We start from the raw sequence: 6,651 nt of genomic DNA, 5'->3' as shown, positions 1-6,651 counted from the left end.
GACAGGACAACAACCACTAACACCCCACACTTTGTCCACTTCTATTGACGGAGGGAAAAGCCCCGGAGCATACAAAATGGCTAAGTCATGGGAAGAGCATGCCGACTTAGCACGATCTTGTCTAAACAAAGCACGGAGGCGTATGAAGAAGTGGGCCGATAAGAAGAGACGGCCTTTGGAATTTAAAGTTGGCGACCAAGTCCTTGTGAAAATATTACCTCAACAATTCAAGGCGTACCGAAGTGTGCACAAAGGCTTGGTACGGAGATATGAAGGGCCGTTCCCGGTGATAGCTAAGGTTGGCAAGGTATCTTATCGCCTTGACCTACCTAGCACTTTAAAGATTCATCCCGTCTTCCATGTGAGCATGTTGAAGCCATATCATGAAGACATGGAAGACCCTAGCCGAGGGGAGTCACAACGGGCACCTCCGATTGTGACTAAGTCATTTGACAAGGAGGTTGATGAGGTCCTAGCAGATCGCATTGTGCGAAGGCGTGGAGTGCCTCCTTGCCAACAATTTTTGATAAAGTGGAAGGGATTGCCCGAGTCCGAAGCAACGTGGGAAAGTCAAGAAGACTTGTGGCAGTTCGAAGACAAACTAAAGCATTACGCGGCGACGAGGGCGTCGCCCAAATAGGCAGGGGAGGATGTCACGACTCGCTCGATTTTTGGCACAAGAAGATCGAGCAATTTAAAATGTTGACGACTTGGGGCTAACCGGAATAATCTAGACTCCCACAAGTGCATAAAGATTGCTAGAATATGGTGGGACATTCTAGAGACTACAAGCCCCTCACTTGGTGGATTAATCTAGATCATCCTAGTTTAGTCCATAGATATTTTAATGTAGATATTTGTATAGATAATTCTAGAGGTGTAATTTAGACCGTTGGATAGAAAAGATCCTGCCATCCATTTGAGGAGGCTACCACTATAAATAGCTTGGTAGGATTCATTTGAAGGATCAAGAGAGTGAAGTTGTAAAGAGTATTCCTTATTCAATACAAAGCATTCTTTGTAAGTCCTTGTGTTCCTTCATTGTCCCTTTCTTAAAAGTGTTCTACTTAGTGCCTTTCTAAAACATCAACGCCAATCGGGAGGCTGACTTAGTGTAATAACCGCGGGGCGGAAGTTGAAGACACTAAGGCCGCACGGTTCTTGAAGGAAATTAGCAAGTCCGTTACAATTTGGTAACTTACCAAATGCAATTGGTAGGCTCTCACCATTATGGCTGTTTGACTTTTTCCCTATATGAAAAAGCGGAAATCTTGCAGTGAAAGCCTATAGTCTCGCACTTACCAAAAAAAATTTTCTGGCGCCACCTTGGTTTCAACAACCCCAACTGAAGGCCGAAAACAGCAGGAACAATGTAGATTCAGTGCTAGATTGAACTATGAGCATGTTTGGGAGTATTTTTCCCCTCCAAAAAATTGATTTTTTGATGGTTATTTCACTATTTCAGCCATCATATTTGACTTCTTCCCTCGCGTATGAATCCCACATTTCTCCTAAAAGTCAAAAAATCAATTCTCAAAATCACTTCTAAACAGGCTTTAGGCCCTGTCTGGTAGTGATTGTTGCTGCCCAGAAAATGCTTTTTTTGACCGTTGGATGAGGTAGTGGGACCCGGGCTGCAGTTCTTCAATTAATATGTCAGAAATGTAGCCGCAATTTTGGATCATTTTCTCGGCAGAATGACATTTCTACCCTTACGGTCAAAAATTTTGTTATGACGAATGGGCATTTTCGGTATTTCACCTTTAACTTGCCCTTAACTGCTATCACAATGGGACCCATGTATTGTAGCTAACAGGCAAAATTCTCATTTTAATTCCGGAAGAATCACTTCCAGACAAAGGCTCTATATATCTTTACACCAAGGATTAGAAAAACTTCAAATTTTGTACTTTCAAAATCCAAGGATAGAACTGAATGGATTCTTTATCAAAAATCAAGTCAAAACCAGATATCTTAACAAGATCCTGACTTGAACTAGACTTTTACCCAAGGAATAGGGTGAAAAGCAAATCAAGATCAAGAGATTTTAAGGCTTTGGTGAACGAAATCTCCAAACTCCCAAAAAAAATAAAAACCTTCGAAACTTTGAAGAAAACCACTATAAATCTAGATGAAAGTTCAACAATATGGATGGAAACTAGAAATCCAAGTAGCAGATTCGATTTTCACATAGAAGTCTTTTCTCTTAATAGGTTGAGAGCATCTATCTCTAACTCACTTGAGTAATATAAATAATTATTTATACAATAATATAATACAAACAGTCAAACTAAAAGTACAATATACTACAACCCAATCAAAGGAATTATTAATCCACATCGAAAGTTCACAACAAAGTTTTAGGAGTTGCCCTCTATAAATTTGTGATCCAATAAGGGATTAAACAACTTTTTGGGCCTTTAAATTCAGTTGGCTAAAAGTTAAAATTTATAACAATTAAATAAATGATAATAACAATAATAAATAGTAATTTTTTTTTGCCACGCCTCGTACCTATGTTACATTTATAACATTAATTTTTACCAATTGTAATGGTAGATATTTACCAACGAAAAGTAAGTTCATAATGGTTAAAATTTTTACCAATGGAATTTTCATTGGTAGAAGGTTCATACTTACTGATGAAAAATTCATTGGTAAAAGGTTTATTCTTTACCTACAACTCGATTCATTGATAACCATCCGACTCTCAAATTAACAACGGATTTGTGGTTGTTAATATTCTATTGGTAAAACATAATAGCAAAGAATATCGTAGTTTTAGGAGCGAAAAATCCACGCCTAAAGTCATATTTTTTTTAGTGTTTCTCTTAATCCTTGTGGAGATTGGAAAGAGAATAGAATAAAAAAGAAGCATTAAAAAAATCGACATTATAAACTATGCACGTTGGTGATGCAGTGAGAATTGAAGAGGAAAGTGTAGCACATAAAAGCAAATAAGGAAACTAATAAAGAAAATTAAAAATGCTCAAAAAATACGAAGGAGACTTGGCACATGGAACGTAAAGAAATTATAGAAGAAAATTAAGATTTATTTAATTCATGCCGAGTTCTATGTCCTTTATTTTGGTTGTATTTTAATTTTCTTGAACCATACTTAGTTGCTATGTTATATTTTTAAATTCCTTTTACAAGTTGTTCGACATTAATGGTTCTTGCTTTGTTGTTTTAATTTAATTGAATTTTCTTTTCATATAAATATCATGTATATTTTATAATTCGAAATTTTAAAAGATTTCCTTTGATTCTTCGTATTTATTTTCATTTGACTCGATACAAGAAATGTTTAGGACATGATATTGGCCTTTTGATTCTCTATTTTCTTTTCCCTTGTTTTGATGCTAAGAGTACTTTGACAACTTTTGTCTTTAACAACGACAATATATTCTATAAAATACAACTAAAACATCACGCTATAATAATGCATAGATAACATTGTTGTGTTTTGTATTTAGTAGTCTAAAAGTCGTTCAATGTGTCCCATTTATAGTCATAAACAGCAATGAATGGGATTATTGGGCGTTTATTTTACCCTTATAAACTCTTTGTTCACATACTCAGTTCTAGCGTCTTAAGAACACCGCATTTAGAATTTGTTGGAAATTGATTCTGTTTCGCGCGGGTTAGTCGCTAACAATTAAAAAGGGATCAGACAATCTAAAGGACAAACCTCTTGAGACAAAGTCCCAAAAAGGGGTGTTTTTATTGGCGATGACTTTACAATTGGAAAATAAAAACAAAATACCTCTAAGGGGAGCAAGCACACGAGTTACTGAAAAGAAGTGTTTAAATCTAAACTGAGAAATTTAAAATTACATATTCTCTGTTTGAAAGTGTTTGATTCGGGGTCTTTTGCTCTATGTCTTTTCTTCCTTTTATACTCCCTGGATGATTTCTTCGTGATCAACCGCTTAAAAACTGTTTGATCGCTCTATAACTGCCCACTTTCCTCGTAGTGGCCAACTTGTCATGGAATTGTCTTCTCTAACTGCTGTCATTACTTTTTATTGTTCAACCGTCTTTAATTGAATTTCTTGAATCGTGGAACGTGATAGGGCTACTCAATAACTACTTTATTAACCGCACCTTTGGGTAACCATAACATCTTACGTTTACTAAAATCCTGGGCGACTCGAAGGTTTGGGCGAGATTAAGGGCACAGATCTGGACGACTGCATGGCACTCTATTTGCTCAAATTTTGGGCGACTTGTAACCTTGGACAATAGTATTACCGCGTTCATGGGCTTCCCTATTTGGGTCTTTATCCTGCATTGCCAGATTGGGTCGTTCTTCAGGCTATTTGACTTTGGGGATCTTTCAATTGGGCTTCATTCTTTGGGCTATTCGACTTGAGCTGAACTTTTTTGTGTCAACAGATTTAAAATGTTAATTCTAACTAACTTTGATCAACTAATTAAGAGAGACTCATTAGGTGATTGCGGAAATGTGAAGACTCAAATTTTTCTACTCCTCTAATAGATGATTGCAATTTTTACAACCAATTTCAAGTGAATGAAAATAATCAAATATACTATTAGTCCTAGTGTTACACACGGTGGCATGTTCTAGAATATGTTTGATTGAAAATATGTATCTTTTTAGATCAAAGATAATGACTTTTGAAATTGCAATTTTCCAATAGTTGTGTCTCCAAATAGAGACCAATTTCAACCGTGGTATCTTTTTTAAGAATTGTGTCATTCAAGAAACAACTTTCCAATAATTCTTTCCCATTTGCAGTTTGACAACACTTAGTTCAAAAGGCTCTAGCTCGTGATTAAGATTTGATCAAGAAATCAATTATTGAATCATGGAAAATTCTTTATTGTTTATTGTTTATTTTAGTTTGTAGATAATTTTTATTTCGCTTTTCAACAACTAGTATTAGAACAATCTAAATATTCACGTGCTTGTTATTTATAAATATTGATTCCTCAACCATTGATTGTACTTCGATGTTTCAAGTATATAACTTATAGGTAGATTACGATTCCATTATCTTGATTCAAGAATATGATTTCAATATCAAGATGTGAATATTCTAGTTATTTTGGAATTCACTGTAAACTGATTGGAGATTTTGTGTGTGTGTGTGTAGGTCAATTGGGAGCGTTGAATCGGGCTGAAGTATAGGAAGATGTTGACTCTTTAAATGGGCCAATCCAATTGAATGATCGATGCCAAGTCAATATATATAGAATTCCTCGATCCTTCAATCATGAGTTTGCCACATAATTGATAGATGTAACCCAAAATATTCAAAACTATTCGAATGAGCTTCTCCAAATGCCCGTACGGATGGGATTATAACAGTTCATTAAGAAATCCGTCAGAAATAATTATAATGTAGTTAAAGCTAAAAGCAAAGGTTGAAGATGCATTAGTGACAGTCAAATGTTTATATAGAAAAATAGCCACCGAACGTTCACATTGGTTGAGATGGCCGAGTTGGTCTAAGGCGCCAGATTAAGGTTCTGGTCCGAAAGGGCGTGGGTTCAAATCCCACTCTCAACATTTAATTTTAATTTTGCATGTTTTCTTTCCTTTAAATAATTAAACAAATTAATGTTTACAATTATACACTTCCTTTTTGGCTCTGCTTTAATATAGAAAAAATCCTAAGCTAAAAAACAAAATATAGAATAATTAAAAATTTCCTTAATTAAATATTTATTTTCCAAATGTAATACTTTTTGTTTGTTTATTTATTAAAACCTCATAAATATAAGTTCATTTAACATTTTGCAAGGGGTTTGTCATATTCGTAATCTCTATCGTCTCTGCATTAGGTTTAAAATTTATTTTGCTTTTTCATAGTTCTTGCAAAAAATTTTAATTCAATAATTTTGCCATTTCATTTGATTTTGCAGGTGATCGACATTAAAATTTATTCAACCCAACCAAAAGAAAAAGTTAGAGAAGTTGAAATTTTACAAGCAGTGAGTATACTTTATTTTTATTTCTTTTCTTCTTTTTTTTTTCTTGAAAATCGATATTAATTAACCAGAAAAGGCAGAAAAATGATTTTTTTTTTTTTTTTTTTGGTACTAACATTTTCTAGTGATATACGAAGAATAACAGAGGAAACATTGATTGCGAGAGCTTGAATAATTTTTTTTTTTTTAACCCGAAATTGATAAGTGCAGTGCTACTAATTTATATGGTTTCATAGTTCTCTCTAAATAAAATCATGTTCTACATCAAATAATTTGAATATTTTGATCAAAATATACCATTTTTCTGAGTTATTTTTGAGTTATTGATTGCAGATTTCGGCAATGCCCCAAAAACCCGTTTATACGATTATCTTAAGAGGTTTAGCCTTCCTCGCGTTGTTAGTCGCAGCCATTGTCATGTTCGTAAGCAATCAAAAGATTAACATAACGATAACGCCCCATGAGTCTGAGTTTATTGCTAGATACACTGATTGGAACAGTTTTACGTAAGTTAATTTCATACAATAATTAATTTTATCATTTAAATTTTAATTTCTTATATACAAAATTTAATATTTACCAATCAAAACTAGCTTATTAAGAAAATGAATGTTAGGTTCGCGGTGGCTATCGATTGTATTGGATGCTTTTACAACCTTTCGGTTCTGATTCTTCCACCTGGTAGTTTGCTTT

The 6,651-nt window shown here is 34.4% G+C and overlaps 1 non-coding gene across 1 annotated transcript; it reads left to right on the top strand.

Annotated features, from left to right (window-relative positions):
• The first annotated feature begins 5,455 nt into the window (after positions 1-5,455).
• On the top strand, positions 5,456-5,536 carry TRNAL-AAG. The gene has a single exon. It is a non-coding gene; the product is annotated as a tRNA-Leu (tRNA).
• The last annotated feature ends 1,115 nt before the right edge of the window (positions 5,537-6,651 follow it).

Source organism: Olea europaea, chromosome 21 (genome assembly GCF_002742605.1).
Source record: "Olea europaea var. sylvestris chromosome 21, O_europaea_v1, whole genome shotgun sequence".
NCBI classification, from domain to species: domain Eukaryota; kingdom Viridiplantae; phylum Streptophyta; class Magnoliopsida; order Lamiales; family Oleaceae; genus Olea; species Olea europaea.
The sequence above is the reverse complement of the archived record's forward strand: the minus strand, read 5'-3'. Positions and strand labels throughout refer to the sequence as shown.